The following is an 18,403-nucleotide window of genomic DNA, read 5'->3' as shown; positions in this document are numbered from 1 at the left end:
TTTCTCACTTCTTGCAGAGGTGGATAATCAGAGTATCATCTGGGACCTACACACATGCTGCAGCATCCCTTGAATACAACCAAATCCATGAACATTTTATGTGACTTTCATCAAGAAAACTAAAGAACCCCTTCTCCAGCTGCCCATACCCGTGGCGTACCTCCCCAGTTGCCCATCCCATACTGTCAGATTTACCGTCTATCTCTGCCACAGAAAAGATTCCGCGCTTCAACCACTTGGGTGCAGGAGCCACTCTCAGTGGCAGCACGAGTTGCCAGCTTCTTGGTGAGGGTGTTGGTGGGATCACTGGAAGTAAAAGAGAAATTGAGGTATATGCAAATTCACTTAGGGAGGGATTTTATTGCAACTATGGCACAGGTCTTAAAGGCATCAGAGTACAAGAGAGAATGCGAGCCAGCCATCCCTGTTGAGAAGGTGCTTTGCTTTCAGAGGAAGCCCATGAGGCTTTTCTTGGCTTTCCCCTTTCACCCTCTACCAGTGGCCTGCTTTGCCTTGCAGAGAATTTGGTGGTGGTAAAGTCCTGTTGTTAAAGTACAGCCTGAGCAGAGGTGCTAATTTGCAGATATGCTTCTGTTGTCAAAGTAGAAAGAAATTTGGCATTTAACGCAATTTGGCATTCTGTCTCTGTTATCTGTGAAAAATACAATATGTCTTTCCTAAAATTGCATTCATTATTTTACAAAGGAACATGATGGTGTAGGAACGAGCAAACTGAGGGAGCATGTAAGAGCATGGAGATGGAGGTTTTTGGGAATGTACAATGCAGTAGAGAAGATTTGGAGCTGTGAGGATGTATGCAGGTAGATGTGAGAACAAGTGGGTATAAGATGGCTATTCAGTATGTGGTCAGAGTGGTGCAATAACTCCAGGAAACTGGTTATGCTAACCAGGAGGCCCTGATTGATTTCTCCTGCTCAGGAAGGGAGGAACAAAGGAGTCAGATTGTATTGATGAACTTGATCTTAACAGTTAGTTTAATTATTTCTTTTAAAAATCAATAGAATTATCATATGAGAAAGTTTTCTGCAGTTTCTTGTTATTGATCATATGTCATATTTAAATAATGTGAAGGGGAAAAAGTACATTTCTAGGCAAAATCTTCATTATGATGGAGGGAGCAAGGCTAAGGTTACATGCTCTTATGCTACCCAAATTATTGCTATAGAAATTTAGTAATTACTCCCAGGAGAATTACCATAAAGCTGAAAGAGTTAGGGTTAAACTTAGGAAAAATCCATATGAGATAAATGACAAAAATGCTTTCTTTATGATGAGATTCTTAATACTTTGTGTAATTAGGTAACAAAACTCTGCGCTGCAATAAATTGACATATTTTTTTTCTTTTAAACTGAGTTGTCCAGAAGCCTATATACACATCTTTTCATTAGCACGCAGATCTAAGCTGCGTTTAAGTATATAATTTTCTGAGATCATTACAGTATCTCTGTTAAATGTGCTCCCTACATGCATGCTCAGCCCCTACTTGATTAAAAATCACTATTTGCACACTGTCACAACGCTGGTTTGAGGAGCGGGTCTGACTTACGAAATTCATTCTATTTCAGAGGTATAACAATAAGTTACATTTTAAAGCAGAATTCATCATCAAAGTGGACAGTGAGGCACGGTGGGCTCAATGACGCTCAGTTTTTCCCGTCGGCTCCTTTCTGCTCCTCCGTTTGCCTTGCTGGCTTCAGTGGCTGCCAGCTCTGAGCTGCCTTTGCAGCAGGAAGCGGAGCAACGAGCCCCCGTCTTCCTGGGACAAGTTATGCCTCGGCCTGCCCCGTTGTTTCTCTAAAGCAGCACCCAACATTTGGCTAACCAAACCCAGATTCTTCAGAAGATGGGCAGAAAGGAACTAGGAAGAATTTCCAGGTTCTCCTTGTTTGTGTGTTACCTTCTCTTTCTGACTCATACTGCATGTGCCTTTTTAAGTACTGGGACAGTTATCCATTAACAATGGCACAGAAAAAAATTTAATTCCTGTCTGGGTAAGCCTGATGACCAGATTTTGAGCAAAGAAAAATTTAGGAAGAAAGTAGACCTGGGAGTGAGAATGGCTACTGTAGGGTTCAATATGTTCCTTCCCCTTGGATGCTAGGGAAACTGCAGGAATTGTGTGCAGTCTTGTCTTGGAGCTTCTGGCAAATGTCGGTCTCAGACATGCTGTGGTGGGCCAGAACTGACAGTGGTTGAAGCTCTGTGTTGATTTTCTCCCCTCAAGACCATAAAGAGCCTGTAGCTTTTTAAAGAAATCTCTTTTTTTCATTACTTGGGCAGGAATATCATGGCAGCATAGGTTGGGAGCATCCAGCCAGTGGTTCAGTTGTCAACTAGGAGAAGTTGGCAGTCCAGCAAAAACTGGGTGAGACGCAGATCTTTCCCGGGAAATAGGCTCACTGCATTTTTTTGTCAATAAATCAGACCAGTAAACAATATTGTGTGGGAGGGAGAGAGGCTCAGCTTCTTTCTATTCCCAGGCAGAATGAGGCTTCTGCCTCTGTGTGCACTTCTGGGACATTAATGTAAAATAGGATTGGCCACCGATCCGAGCTGAGGTTAAGCAGTCTGGCTCTTGTACAGGGAAACAGCAGGTATCAGGTAATCTCTTACATGTGAATCTTTTACTCAGGAAGGTAGTGCTTTAAGTTTAGGGATAATATACTTTGCTTTTCCAGTCTAACGTGTGCACAGAGTGCAACATACATCAGTTTTGCCTATGGGAGCTACAACCAATACCTCTGTAATTAACAGTTTAACATCTCAGTGTGTATGCGTAGTGAACATTGTAGTAATTCAGAGAAAGGGTAGCTGTTAATGGTACAGGAGGAGATGGGGTTTAAGCTTTCTCAGTGCAGGTCTCATTCCAGGCTACAAAACCTGGTGTTTCTGATAGTGCCTATGAACACCCTTTCGTACTCCTCTTGGTGGACTGACCATTTCTGTTGAGTGACCTCTGTGAAGTTCATCATTTGTGTTGGCATTTCTGTGCCATTGTCCTCATGTGCCATCAGGATCCCACTTTGATTCACATTTTAAAATGTTGCTTCTTGGCTAGACAAGGTTTGATACGGCATCAGGGATTAGGAGAGTTCCCATCACGGGATGGAAACCGCTGTGGAGCCGGGTCTGGCTGCCTGCTCGCACGCTGTGCATGTGTTCCTTCAGCCCAGCTGAGCTCATTCTCAGAGGGACAGAGAGACACGGCCCTACTGACTGCTCAGGAATTTGCATCCCCCTGCAGCTGCCCCTGTCACCGAGGCCTTAAATCTCTGACTGTCCTTCTAACTGTTCCCCCTCCAGACTTGTGGAGGTACCAGTCTGCAGCCGTAAGAGCCATAACCCCTGGTGTGCTTGTTGCACTGACCTGTTACTTGTCAGATTCCATAAGGTACCACTGAGGTTACTGTGATGCATTGTAGATATCTGGTATGTATATTGCTTTCTAATTTATGCTTTACCCTGTTCTTATTTCCAGGAGATGAGCTTTTTAACAGCTATGTGGGTGTTACTGTGGTGACTGTAACCAGGCAAAAACATACAGTTCATACTGAGATAGTTCTACATTTGTGGACTTGGATATGATTAAGAGATTTTTAAAGGCATGCTGTATTTTTTGCACTTCCCTGCATAACAGAGAGGTTTCTTACGAACTTTCGGTTCCATGCTATAAAAGGGAAAGGTGATTAATCTTCAAAAGCATGTGTGTATAAGTGTATTATGTACAAGCACACACCTATTGTGCAAACAAATGTTGTGACTTCTCGCTAGTTAGAGATTTAGAAGAGATTTTTCTCCAAGCATAATTAAGATTGTTTAGATATTTGGCTCTTCATTTCTTTATGCTTTATTTGGATTTCTTGTTAAACTTCATTTTACCTTAGAATTTCCAGGGTTTATAATTCTTGGAATTATTCCGTGTGAATAATTGCCTTATCTCTGTACTATATTTTACTGTAAATCACTGCCATGTAGCCTTAACAATGCCTCCCTCTTCAGTTTTTTTTCCAGTTTTATAATGTAATTTCCCTGCAGTATGAGGCTTTTGAGGAATCAGCATTCTGTGATTCTCACCAGAGTGCCTTTCTGAAAAAGGTGAGAATGCTGTCTGAAAGATGTGATTATTACTCTTGAAATTCAAAACTGTAAACTGTAAGTTTTGAACCAAAGTGTATCATTCTAACTTAGGTTCTTAGAGAAATAAAATACAACAAGTGTAGCAATTAATGAAAAGGAGGATTGTAGTGCAAACCTAAATTCCTAATATACTGATAACTGCAAATTAATCTCAGCAATTAGGTATGAGAGCTGTTTTCCTCCAGTGTACACCTGTCTCTGAAGTTTTAGTGAATGTTAATAATAAATTAGAAGACTGATAAGCTGTTTCTCTAAGCTCATTTAAAACAAGAAATGTACCAAATGCTACATTTCTTAAGGACTCAATTTTTTAAAGAGTTGCAAGCTAACAGAGGACTGAGTTGAAAATTGTCTAGAAAGTTGCCCATCTCTGGTTAATCGAGTCACTGAATGAAAGGGTAGGAGGCACCCTTTGATCAAGTAGTTTAAGTGCCTTCCTATTACAGCCATTGGATTTTACCCCCTCAATTTAGTGTTGAGCCTGCTAGCTCGTGTGTGACAGCAACAGATCCCTCAGTAAAGGCATCAGCCTTGATCTGAAGGCTGGGGGAGGGAGAAGGATGGCTTGGAGAATTGTTTCTTTCAGTCATTTGCTCCAGCTGTTAAACTACCCCATCATTAAAAATCTATGCACCTTTTTTTGCCTGCCCCCTATCCCCCCAACAGGCATTATAGGGAGGATAAGGAGCAACTTTGTGTGTTTAATGAAGAGCTTGGATACCTCCTTTGGGTTCACTTTAGCCTTGACCATGGAACTGTGACTGTACTTCTATAAAAACGCCTACGACTCTGAACTTCATGTCCTCCCTTAGTTGCCTTTCTCAGAGTCCCTAGAGCTGCACAACAGGGTTGTTCACAGTTTAGCAAGGAAAGCAAATGCAGAAGGATAAGGAACTGGAGAGGAAAGAAAGAAAATAAGCAATGAAGAGACATAAGTGTTGCATGACTCTGGTAGAAAAGATTTTGGGCATGTACACACACAGAAGAAAATCAAGTCTTCCAGTAAATAGTGCCATCTGCTTTTTATTTTTTGTTCCCTAGTACTTAACATTTGTGCATTTGAAAAATTAAACGTAAAGTTGCAAAAGGGTTTGCAAAATGACTCCTGGATCTGGAACCATACTGCACTGAGGCCTGCCCCTCTTTTTGCCATCATGTTTGTTTGTGTAAAATATTCATGTAAATTGTTCGGGACAGGAGCATAGTTCAGACATTATCTAAGTCTTCCATTTGTTCCCGGAATCACCTGCCTTTGCAGATCTCTGACTACTTATGCCAATGCAAAGTGAAAGTAAAATTCCAGATCCTGAAGAGTAAGTGCAAAGGAGAGAACCGAGTAATCCTGTGACGCGATGTTTCCTGTGAGGTTACCTTCTGGACTCGGGATCTGGTGTTTCAGAAAAGACCCATCCTTGAAACTCTGTGTTCTGTTACGTTTGATCACTTTGACCTCCTCAACAGCAAATGGCTTCCCTTGAAATCCTCAGTGTCTGTTGTTCTTGCTTCACATTTGAAATCTAACAGGCATGATACAAATTTCAGGTAACTCCAACTTTTTTCCATCCTACTTGGTAAACTTGTATTGACCCAAATATAATGTATATTAGAGGTAACATACTGTGTCAGATGTTTTCATCCTGTCACCTGATGTTTTCGGAACAAGAAATTTCCATTTGAAAGCTTGCTGCAGATTGCATGATGGAAGGTAGGCATGTCGCTGAGGGTAGGTAAAAGGAGGGGTGACCTTTTACAGGGTCCATAACCTGGATTTGCTCTGAAAAAAGTTTGGAGAAGGTCTGGAGGAGACTGACCCAGGCAGCCTGTCCCAACCCCAAGCACTGACCAGGAGGACATCTCCATGAGAGCTTTATTCCATGACTGAAGAAGAAGGGGTGTGAGCCTGTGTACACCCACTGCTGCTTTTCTGCATGCTTCTTTTTCAATTCAAACAGGGGGAAGTAGATACACACCTACATTTCTCTCTTCAGTAATTAATCCAAGAGAAGTGACTACTACCTCATGCAGCAGTTGCAGACTGAGCACATGGCAATACAGACTGCCCATCACTTATGTGGAATTCATTATTTCTTCTATCAAGTCAGTCACAGCATTATTTTCCTCTCAGTGTGCTTCACTCCATTTTGAATTTTGCTTTTCAGGCTCTTCCATTCAGTCTCTCGTAACCTGCTTGTGCACAAATTATTTCATCTGGAGGTGGCTGGACTGATGATAATAATTTGTTTCAGGAAGTTTTTAGAGGTCACCGGTGTCAAGGAACAACAGTTTGCATTATCTCCTTTATTACATGTATTATTTTTTCGAAAGAGCATTATTTGTGTCACATGGCAACTAGAAGCATTCTTGAAATTTGTGCTTGTTGCAGATTTCATATCCTCTTCCCCCAACTTTGAAATTGTTACATAAATTCAAAGATTAAACCCATTATTTTTAGTATCAATATCTGGGCAAGGTGGAAGATGATTCTTTATTTCTAGCTTTTTTATTCAAGAAACACTTATATAAAAATAATAAAATTTTAAGGAGAAGGTAAGCTAATTTAGAAAGATTAATAATATGAATTTTAATTAATTTTGTAACTGTTAAATATTTAGAAGTTTTGAAGTATCCTTTTCACTGCTCCCAGGTGTAAAATCTAAGCAAATAGTTGAAGTTAGACTGGTCTTGAACTGGCATCTTCCAGTCTCTGAGTGGAAGTATGGTTTCTGTACAGTCTGCTATTGCCTATCATACCCTCAGCTGATCTTCATAAAAAGGCCAGCTGAAGTATTGCTGAGCCTGTGGAAACAGGAGCAAGTGCTTCCAGTGTCAATCCCAGCAATGTTTTAGTTGTTAGGACAAGGCTTTTGCTCCTATGAATTCCAGTCTTGATGGAAGTGCCTGATGTTCTCTGTCATACTCTAATGAGCATTTGAAATGTTAAGCATTAACGATGCATTCAAGTGATGGAAAAAATTCCTCCCAACTGATCTGGCCACACCTTTACTCAAAGGACCATTCCCCATGCGACTGCTGCCGTATTAGTCGGACATAGCGAGACTACAAGCGATCGACGAGCTTTTGCATATGGGGCCAGACAGAAACTTCCATTCTCTGGGAAAGTAAGTTCCGTTTTGCATATCTGTATGTATTTGCTAGCACTAAAGGCAGAAGCCACAACTCCCCTTTCAATTGGAATACTCAATGTTATAGTAAAAAGACTTTTTCTTCACTTATTCTGCAGTTTTAGAGTCAAAATAAATTAGCGCAACGATTTCAGCCCAATGTATGCAGCGTTCACGGAGAAATGCTTCATCCACTTATTATTTGGACAGTTTGTATCTTCCTGGGAAAAAAGACTTGAAAGATTTTACCCTTGACTGCTTTCTAGCAGTTTTCTGTGCGTCACAGCAAATAAATAAAAAATGTTTTGCGTCCTTTTCATGCTCTTTCCCTGACTGTTCAGAGAATGAGATGTCCTCACTCTAAAGGCAAAGCCAGTGCACACATACACATATTGCCTTGTGCACCTTGCACCTAGTCTTTTCCATGTAATTTCAATAAACTATGAATATTCAAAACACTGTTACAAGCATCTGTGCAAAAATAGTATAAATACTGTTGTTCATGGCCAGTCTAAAGGATTCTTCAGATGACCACGAGCAGTCCGCTGCATAGCCATAATGTTTAGAGGATGGAAAAGCAATTGTACTATTTGTGTTCAGGTTCCCTGAGCTTAAACTCAGAGGCAGCTTATACCAGGTGGGACTGAGGAGGCTCTTTCATCTCAATGAAACATATGCTTGAAAATTATATGTATACTTTGGTGACATATGCTTGTGAATCAGGAACAGAGAACAAATTTTAACGTTGCAAATTTGTATACATCTGTTATTCCTGGCCCTGGAAATAGTTTGTGGCGGGGGGTTTTTTGGGGTTGTTTGTTTTTTTTTTTAATAAAGTTTTGGATTTGCAGAGAGATGGTTTCTACAGAGTTCCCTGGTGTTAGTTACATTAGCATTTTATAGGCTGCTCATGTAAACTCTTGAGCTTTCATGGCTCTCAGTATTAGCTTTTTAATATAACACAGTTCATATTGGCTTTTATTGCTGTTTAATTTAGGTTGGGTTTTTTATGTGGCTTCTTGGCCACAAGGAACATGGCCTACACTTGTTTGAAACTTTTCTTGTCTGTGTAAACCTGCTATTGATGTCCTTTTTTCTTGCACACCGTAACATTGTCTAAGAGCTAAACTTGCCTGTATCTGCCATGCAGATCAATTACTCTATACAGCAAACCCAGATCTCATATTACAGGTGGGAACCCAGAACTTTTAGATAATAACTGGAAGTCTCTCCTACCTGGTACCATATTTTGGTTGTTCCACAAGTACAGAAATCCATAGCTGACTTGTCTAAATAAATTGTTCCTAGCAAATGGTGTTCCTTACTTGAAGGACACATGCAAATAATTCCCAGCCAAATGTTAGTTATTGGCTTCTAAGTTCATGTGCTTTTTGAAGTGAACCCAATATCACTCTTCTCTTTTGGGCATCTGAAATTATTTACAGCAACATGTGGTTTCTCACCCTTCTATAAGAAAAAGGCAATTTCCAAATAGAAGAAAAATGGAATTTAAATAAAAGTGTATTTTATGATGGATTCAGCTTTCCTTAATAGAGAGAATTTTCTACCTAAAAAGGTCTTTCTTAATAATTACTTTAGATAAATTTATATGGACAATTCAGATGATTTTAAAAAACTCTGTGTAAGATACTGAGAGGAGCAAAGCTTACATTTTCAAAAGTCTTATGAAGAAAGGACGTTCTTTCTCGTGCATTAATGTGTTTCATCAGAATTCCTGGGAAGCTGTCCAGCTATACATAGTAAATATTTCACATACCAATAAAGTGATTCCTCAGCAATTCAACCACTCAGCACAAATTAGACTTAATTTACGGTGAATATCTGCACCTGTTAACAGTGAAATGGGCTCCTGACATAAGTGGTCCTTTCATGCTGTTATTTATCTGAATTTTTAAGAAGGTCCTATCTTTCCAGATTATAATCTTTTAAAGTTCATAATTTCAAAAACATTCCCAGGCTTGAATTTTGAACTTTCATATTGAAGAGGGAACATATATGATTTTGAGCTAATATATCGATACGCAGGACTAAGATCAACACCATCAAGGGAAGGCATAAAATGTGCCTATTACTGGATTAGGCATTTGTTTTGTATATCTAATGATAAAATCAATATGTGGCTCCATCAGAGGAAAGATCCATCAGCCTCTGTCATGCTAACATTCAATCAAGAGATTGAATTTGCAAGCTTCAAGGGGGAGAAATGTTTCTCCATATTTTGACAATCCACATTACACTAATTCAGACAGCTTTTACACAGACTTGCCCCAGTTTACTCAAGTGTTGCTTTCAATATTATTTCATTAAATCAATGCAAAAAGTTGTGTTGACCTTTTAAATATATATTTAAATCTGATCAGTGGAGCTTAAATTGATTAGAAACTGATTTTAAGCCGACTCTTAAGGCAAGTGAGTGTGTCCACATGGGGTTCCTCAGCTGTTCAACAAATTGATGTGAAATCCAATTTAAATTAAGCCGCTGCAAACAAACCACTGTTGCGTTGTACGTGAGTCCCAAATGTGCCCTCCAAGTTCTTTGAGAACTTTTTTTTTTTAACAGAGAACCAGAGGGAGATGCAGTTAATGGAGTGAAATCTGCTCACCCCTGTCAGGAAAGGAGGAGTGACTATAAACCGTGGTAAACAGCTTCCAAACAAACCCCAAGGTTCAGCTTAAAGCTGCATTTGTAAACCTGTGGGCTGGCAAATGATGGGCGTTTTTTATTCTTCTCTCTTGGCAGCTGTAACTGCAGTGAATGAGATGGGTGGCATCAGGAATACCCCAACTCACCAGACTCTGGCAGGAGAAGGCCTCCTCCATATCCCACAGGCTAAAAAAGATCCAGAGTGAGTTTAAAGGAAATCCCTTCCATTTCGTGTTTGCTCAGGACTGGGTCACCTAAGGTTCCCAACATGTAGCTTGCCCTCACAGCAGCTCTGGTGCTTTGACAGAGTAGATTATTCCTCTCTCCTGAAACCTCACCAGGGACCTTTGCAGGACTCCAGGGGAGCTCCTTTATCTCCACCACTCGTAACTCTACAGGGGAATCGCAGAGATTTGCTCTCGCAGCAAAGAAATGGGAGATGCAAAATGAGCTGCACTCCATATTGACTTGTAATGCAAATAAGATGTAATGAAATGGGTGTTTGTAGAAGGGAAAGATTACTGGCAATTTCTACATGCCAAGAAACATGCAACCTGGGTTTTAACGATTGAGTTTAAAAATACAGTGAAATACAAACATACATAGAATCATGCAAAAAAATACACTGTGAGAGAAAGCAGGGGTGAAAGGAGTAAATAGAAGGAAATAGTGAGGTAAATTGAGAGGAAACTGGTTTAGCATAAGCAACTACCTTAATTATTAATCAGATAACACGGGAATGCAAGTTGCACTCATGAGCTTCTGGGGTCTATTGGTCCCTCAGCATCCCCCAGAAGCTCACTCTTACCTAGATAAATTGCCATCCGCTCCATTTTCCCCTGTCCTAGAACTGAAGAAAGTGAACAATTTCCCTTATACTCTCCAAAATGTTTTAATTAGTTGACAGTTTTGCTGTATGAGAGAAGAGTTTCAAGGGCTGTTCCTCAGCTTCAGGCCCCTTTCTAACCAAAGGCTGCTGTTCGATGGGCATTTGCAGAAGCTGTCTTTGCCAGTCCAATATATCTAAATGCAAAGGTAGGTACTTGGTCACCCCTTGTATGAACGAAGGAAGGTAAGAGAATGGGGCTTTGGTTTTTCTCCTCCAGGGAATGAAAACAGTTCGGTAACTGCTGATGGTTTGGATGTGTGTGATATTGCCAGATGTCTGGCCTCTCTCTTTTTCCAGCTTTCCTGGTTCCTCAAAATAGATTATAATAGTCCCATTCAGACCCGTGCCACTGGTTGTCTTGAATGATTACAGACTTGCAAAAGAAGGTTACAGGATGTGAGTGAACTTGAACATAAGGATCTTCCATGATAGACTCATGAGTATTTCTATAGATTGAGGCAAAGGAATTAACTCCTTGGTATTTGTAGTAAACTTTCAACCAATATAGAACTTTCTATGTCTTGCTAAAACAGCCTCCCTGAAGCTATTGCATCTTGGGGTTTTTTTTAAGTCTTGTTGATACTGCAAGAAGGTGGGGGAGTATTCCTAGTGCAGGATATGGCCGTTTCCTCTTTTTCCTAGCACAGATAGGAATCAGTGAATTCTTAAACTGCATTGAGAAATACAATTTATTAATGTGGTGAGCAGAGGGAAAAATAAAAAAAACAACACAGTGACTGGAGGAGGGAGGAGGAACTACATTATTTTGCAGTGGCAAATTACCAAAAGCAAAAATTACCAAAGCACTAGGCCCTGCACCTTACACTTGTTTCTCTGCTCACTTCTATTTTCTGCATTTCTGGAAGCTGTCAGGATTGGGGAGCTCATGGTTTCTGATCAACAAAAGCTTGCTGCTCCAAATGGCCCTTCTTTCCATTTGGGTTCTAGAGATCCACTTGTGCTGAGCTTTGAAATTAAAGGAAAGGAAGATTGACACAGCAAGATGAGTTCAAGTTATATGAACCTGCAAAGAAGTATGACAGTTTAATAATTTATTTTATTGTTCACTGTAGAACTGGCAAGCAGACCATTTCTTGTGTGATCTGCTGACCTAGATGCCATAATGAACTTTTCAATGGAGTCCACAGTAATGCTAAACAATTTTTTGTTCCTGCTTATGCTGGTATGGGAGGCAGGGAACTGCTGGCTCCCTTACTCTTGGCTTCTTTTGTAATATCCATATACTTTTTGCACCAGTAATTGCCCTGTCTGTGGGCCACCTGATTTGTATTTCTCATTGCTTTGTTTCTTTCCAAGAAGTGGTACAAAATTAGTTATTTTTTCCCCTGAGATCACATCTGAACTCCACCTTCCCTCCCACCACCACCAGCGCCACCACCATTCTCCCCACTCCACTCCCCCCCCCCCCCCCCAAAAAAAAAAAGCACTTGGATTTGGATTTTTACAGTTTTCAGTTGCCAGATGGTGCCTTTGCTATGACTGCCAGGGCCTTCAACAAAATGCTTTTACTGATAGCAGCATCTCTCCTATTGTGATAAAAAAGGATGGCAAAGGCTAATGAATTGTGTCCTGCTGAGCAGGGCATGCAGTTAGGAACTTGATTCAGTTAGAAGAGATCTTTGGAGGAATGTTTTGATACTATTTTTTTTTTGCAAAAGTACAAAGAATTATTGGGGAAAGACAAATGCAAAGCTGTAGCTTGATGATTCTCACCTCCTTTCAAACAGCATCAAAACCTTTGACTCAGTGGAGGTAGCTTCCAGACCTCCCTGTGCTGATAATGTTTTTTTCTGATTTTAATTCTTATTCCCTCTCTGTGACTCTCTCATCAGGGAGAAGTTGTAGATAAGAATATCTGTAAACAGTATTTTAGTGTCTCCCACGCAGCAGTCTGGAACTGCCTGTCCTCGTGACTGAAGGTTTCTTCAGTCTGCGAAGGTTCATGGATTTCCCAAATCAGTAGGAGTTCATTGATCTATATGCAGGCAAGCTTGTGTTACTACTTTGGTTACTCCTGTGTTTTTTCCTGGCCACTGTTAATTAGCCTAGCAGATCTTCCAGCGTTGCTTACATGCAGTAGTAGATTGATGTAACTACTTGTATTGAGCTATCATAACATTCTGGTTTTTTGCATTTAAGAAAGGATAAAATGCACTTTGAAAACTCTTGTCTAAGCAAGCGAGGAGATCCAGATTGTGACCTGGTACTCAGATGGTGTCTCTCGTGTGGTTAGTGGTGCTGTCTCCTGCACCTGGACTATCCCATAGCCTCTTGTCACCTCATGCAGGGATGTTTGGGTTAAAAATGATCACTCCCCTGCTACCGCTTTCCTGTTATCCTCTGAAAGACTTGCCCTCTGTCTGAATTACAGTCTCAGCCTCTGACATCATTGCAAGATCCCAGCTCAGGTTAAGGCAGGACTCTCTCTCTCAAGCCCTCGCTTTTTCCCGTGTGCCCATGTGTTGCCTCATTTGCTGTAGGCATTCTCAACCTCCCACCTCCTCTTCAGCCTCGTGAATCGAAGAAGCGGCCGGGCTGCAGCTGACCTAAAGGTATGGGGGGACTCTGAGGCTCACGTCTTGTCTCTCCAGGCCACGGGCAGCAAGGAGCGTCCTGGCTCCCCTAGGGACCTCTGCACAGGCTGCGAGCCTGGCTGCGGAACATGTCCTCTCCTCTGAGCAGAAGCTGGGATGCTGGTTTCTCTCGGGAGGTGGCAGCACAGCCAGATGCGATCAGCATCTGCAGCTTGGCGCCCAGAACTGCAAAAGGCTGGCAGGGAGGAGGTGGGGTTGATGGATTCCTTCCTTCTGAGGTGGAGCTCCTTAGTTGGGGGTGAGGATGAGGATGGGGATCATGGGGCTGTTGTTGATGCATAGGAGGGATAGCTTCAAACCCTTTCTTGAAGCAGAGTGGAATCAGACCAACACCCTCACTGTAACACACTGGGGTCTGTCTGTCCTGATCACTTTTCTTGGTATCAGATGCAGCTGACTCTCAGGTGTGGTGTGGGGCCGAGACGCCCGCAGTGAGGACAGTGTCATTTCTTGAGCCTAGAGCCATACCCCCAGCTGCTCTTTTTCATGTGTGGGGAAAGGCTTTCTGCAGGAGATTGGGCACAGTCATTAAGTACCATGTTTTTTTGCAAGCACCTACTTACCTGCAGGCTGCCACTATGGTTGTATGTTATTTTATCTGCAAGTTATCAACCAGCTTTAGGTAAAATGCCATGAGAAAGGAAAAGCAACAATTAGTCACTATCCCACTAAATACTACAACCTGCTCTTCTCTCAGAATCTCTTTTGTTCTTTTTAGCTAGATTATTGGGGGCTTGAGGCTCCATTTCTCTCCTGAGATTTTAATAATGGACTGCAAAGCGAGGGGTACTATATGGGGTATAACACGACCATCATCTGGAAAACATGCACAGAGGCAGGGGGTTTGGGTTTCTGTAGAAACGAAGCACAATCTGGCCAGAAATCTATGGGATATATTGCTTAATCTGTCCCTGTGGCTCTGTTCTTTGAATTCAGCTTTCCTATGCCAAGCATACTGAACCAGCTGGGGATGCTACAGAGCCTTGGTAGGAGGTTGTTTGCTTACGTTGTGAACTTTGAGAAGTTTTGTGGCAACATGGAAAGACAGTAAGTAGATTCAGTTTTGCCCCAACAGTAATTTGTGAACACTGTCTGTGGGTTCGGGTATCCAAAAGCAAAGGGTGCTACAAATCCCAACTTAGTCAATTCAAATGGTTTTAGTAGCATCAGCAACTGGAGGGCAGCCAGCCAGCCAGCCCTACAGTTCTTTAAAAAGTAATAAAACACACTTGATTTTTACTCCTTGGTTTGCAACCATTGAACAGGAACTAGTCTCATATACCAGGTAATTCCTGCTCGATGCTGCTTAGGGCACCACTGGAACCACACCTTAAACAGGCAGCACTGAGAGGGTGAAGCATAGAAAGGCAACAGAAAAACTTGAGGTTTGTAAACACTTAGAAAGGGGCCACCTCCCTTTTTTCCCTGGCAGTCTTGGAAGGCCCATCCCTACTCTCAGTACAGTAAAGTTGTTGCTCTGAAGAGTGTTTGAAGGTATTGCAACTCTCTACTTACTGTCAGACCCGTTTCATTCCTGAGTGACCCAAGTACCCCAGAGAGATCCTGTGTCATGGGTCTGAGTGCTGAGGATGCGTCATGGTAACAGAGGAGGCACCGCTCATCTTCTCTGCAGGGCTGGGAAGTGGAATGCAAAAGGCTGAGGCAGCGAGAAGACTGGAAATCAAAGCAACCTTTCCTGCATGCATTTTCCTTCTGACTGTTAGTTCTGGGGGATCCTACCACTGCTGTGTGGATCCCTCTCTTCTGGTGCCTTGGAGGGACAAGTTTTGTCCGTACCACCACTACCAGGCCCTCTGCCCGGTCCCTGTGTAGGTGCAGTTGTGGATGGGTGAGTGCCATTGGGCAGAGCCAGGGCTGCGAGCAGCTGCCCCTCCACTAGCAGTTCCACAGCAGCGCAATCAGGCCCCCATGTTCAAAGGCTGCACATTTGTGTGTGTGAATCATTTGGGGGATAAATGCCACACAGCAAAATGTTGGTGGCTCCAGAACACACCCCCCCCTTCCAACAGAATGAATGTAAAGGAGAAGGCCGATGACCAAAATGAAAGACACTGGTTTTGGAAGGCAATTGCACTAGAGTCACCAGGCTGTTGGTACCTTGCCTTTTGGAAGTTTTTGACAACTGGAGGAGGGAGTTTGTCTCATTTTAATTGGGACTAACCATATTCAGAGCAGCTGTCGTGTGTTGCCTAGTCTGTATCCCTGCCTTTTCAGCTTGGCAGTCTCCTCTTTTTGCCCTGCTTGTCCCGGTGATTTGAAAAATGATCCACCCTTGAAAGCATCCCTGGTAACTTGGATCACAGCGTTGTGTTTCTTTTGAGGCTGCTGCTTTCCAAATCTGCAGCCGCTACTATAGACACCTGTCTATAACATATAGCCTTAAGAGGGGGAAAACTGGTCTGAGGGGCTGCACTTTTCCTAGGAGGAAAGAAATTAGGGATGGCACTAAAACAAGCAGAAAACAGATTATTTATGTACAGTAAAGAGGGTAGCTCAGACCTTCTTATGAAGTGCAGGACCATTAGAGAACATCATCAGTAATTTTACTTTGTAAAGCACACCAGAGATCTCTTAATGCACGTCCCATTGTTAGTATTATGTATCTGCATACACAAATCAGTAAACATTAATTAAATAAGCATGCAGATATATGTTCTATTCTGCACTGTTTGTTATCTTTTTTTCTGAAACCACCACCCCTTTAAATGCACCTTAACTCAAGATCTGCATTGCTATATTCTTTTTCCTGCCAGATACAGAAAGATAAATCTAGACCATACGATTGCTGGCTGTATGGCGTTTACCCGTTGGCAACCATCTCCCTGTGGTGACATCAGCTGAGGTGGGAAGACTATAATTTTACATTGCAGTAATCATTTAAAGTGAAAATGAATGTTAACATTTCTCTGGTATGCATATACCCTAGTCTACATGTTTGTTCAATATCCTGGATTCCTACTGAGTGACGACCTACTGGGGTCATTACCATACAGATTTAGGGTTAAAATGAATGTTTCTATTAAAAAGAAAATCTTGCAAATTCTGCTTTGAGAAGAGCTACTTTCTTGAACATGAAAAAAGTTTTCTCAGGCACCCACCTCCCATTTTCAAAATACTCTTTACAATGACCCTCACACTACAGTCCTGAATAAGGAGCAACAGGACAAAAACCTGAATCTGTTCAGCTTCATTTTATTGTTGGCAATAAGAGACACACCATAACTGAGCAGCATCTGGGGAAAGGGGCAGTTAAGTAATATGGAAGCTTTCCATGTAGATAACTAGGTGTTAAAAGGTGTCTGAATGAGGGCATTTTTCTTCTTCAAACCTGCCTTTGCTCTTGTGTGTGTAACTTTCAGGCTCAGCATGACCCCGCAAACATTTAGGTATGTGCCTAACTCGAGGCACAAGTGTTGCGTGTCTTTCAAATATGAATCCCATTGAAAATTATTCCAACACATCCAATGGCAGCAGCATCTTGTTCTTACTGCAGTCCCCTGCTATAAGTAAGTTTATTCGGAGACTGACAGACATTCCATCCCAGCAAGCACTGGATCTCAGGTAAAAGCTGTACACATACAGCAAGACGGCTATGATGGAGCCAGACCAGAAAAGTGCTGTTTGGCCCAAATGGTTATAATGGGTACAGTACAGATATTGCTTGCCTGTATATACGCAAGAGAATGCCCTTTCTATGCCTCTACTGCCTCCTCCTTTCCACATCTGTGCAGCAAACATAGTGTGCAAACCAATTTTAAAGGGTTGACTGTGCAGAGTCAGCATGTCTACAAGGACCTGCAAACCCGGGTGCCATTTCAAGACCTGCTGGGGAGTATCTTCCCTTCAGTTTCCGTTATCTTGGGGAACACAACTACTGACCTCAGGAAAGTACTTTGAGCTTTACTGACAGAGAGGAAGTTCTGAGTACGAGGTTCCATGCCTGCTCTCTTCACCTGTGCAACAGAACAGGCAGGGCTTGGGCAGCTCTAGCAGCACAAATAAATCCTATGTTAATTGTAACTATTGTTAGCCTAATTTGTGTGCTAAAAGAGTAGTCTGGACAACGCAAATTCTGTCTCTAGCAATTCGATGTTCCGTTTAAAAACAAAACAAATCTGGGCTGTTAGTGAACGTAAGGCTACGATAGTAACAGCGAACAGGCCTATGTCATCTGCACTGGCTGGAGACCAATTACGGTGGACGAAAAGAAGCTAAAAGTTTATTAAGGGCTGCAGCCCTTCGTATGGGAACAGAAACAGATCTCAAGCGGTTTCAGCTGAGCGTTACAGGAGAATCGGCGAAGCAGCTGGCCCGGTCGAGCTGCACCGCACAGCGCTCCCCGCCCGGCCGCCGCCCCAGCCCGCCGGAGGCAGCCGCGCCCGCCCTGCGGCGGAGCCCCACGGGGAGCCCAAGGCCGCCGCCACCGCCGGGCGGAGCCGCAGCCCACACCCGCGCCTGTCACCGCCCCGCGCCCCCTCCTCCCCGCCCGCCCGCGCCGCGCCCCGCTCCGCGGCGACCGGGCACCGCTCGCCTCGCAGCGGCCTCACGCCTCACCCGGCCCTGACGGAGGCGGGGGGCGGCGCCGGTGCTGCCTGAGGCGAGGCCGGGCGGCGGCGGCCCCGCGAGCCCTCGCAGGGGGCACAGCTAGGCCCGGCCCGCGGCACCTGCCCCGCGGCGAGGCGGTGGCGGAGGCGCGGGGCCGGCGCCCATCTCGGTGCCCCCCCCGCTTCGCCCCACGGGCGGCGCAACCCCCCCGGCGCGTCCCCTCTCTCGGGCTGCGCGGGCCCGCGGCCGGGATGAGGTAACGGCGCGCGGCCCGGCCCCGCCCCGCCCGGCGCCTTGAAGCGCCTGCCTCACGTGACCGCGCTCCCGGCCCCGCCCGCCCGGCGCCGCGCGCTCTGCCCTCCCCGCACCTGTTGGCGGCGGGGCGGG

At 43.4% G+C, this 18,403-nt stretch overlaps 1 protein-coding gene across 5 annotated transcripts in view; it reads left to right on the top strand.

The window, feature by feature from the left end:
• Positions 1-18,274, top strand: part of XPNPEP3 (X-prolyl aminopeptidase 3) — a 36,917-nt gene extending 18,643 nt beyond the window's left edge. Inside the window, exons 11-16 of one of the 5 annotated variants that reach the window (XR_008747884.1) lie at positions 18-4,117; positions 5,418-7,278; positions 9,863-9,940; positions 10,043-10,148; positions 10,847-10,981; positions 16,225-18,274. The gene's annotated coding sequence lies outside the window, so the exon portion shown is untranslated. Of the gene's footprint in view, positions 1-17; positions 4,118-5,417; positions 7,279-9,862; positions 9,941-10,042; positions 10,149-10,846; positions 12,240-16,224 lie in introns of those variants that run through there. The other 4 variants (XR_008747886.1, XR_008747885.1, XR_008747887.1 and 1 more) reach the window with 4 other exon arrangements.
• The last annotated feature ends 129 nt before the right edge of the window (positions 18,275-18,403 follow it).

Source organism: Falco peregrinus, chromosome 6 (assembly GCF_023634155.1).
Source record: "Falco peregrinus isolate bFalPer1 chromosome 6, bFalPer1.pri, whole genome shotgun sequence".
Classification (NCBI taxonomy): Eukaryota; Metazoa; Chordata; class Aves; order Falconiformes; family Falconidae; genus Falco; species Falco peregrinus.
Note: the sequence above shows the minus strand (reverse complement) of the source record. Positions and strands in the feature narration are given on the sequence as shown.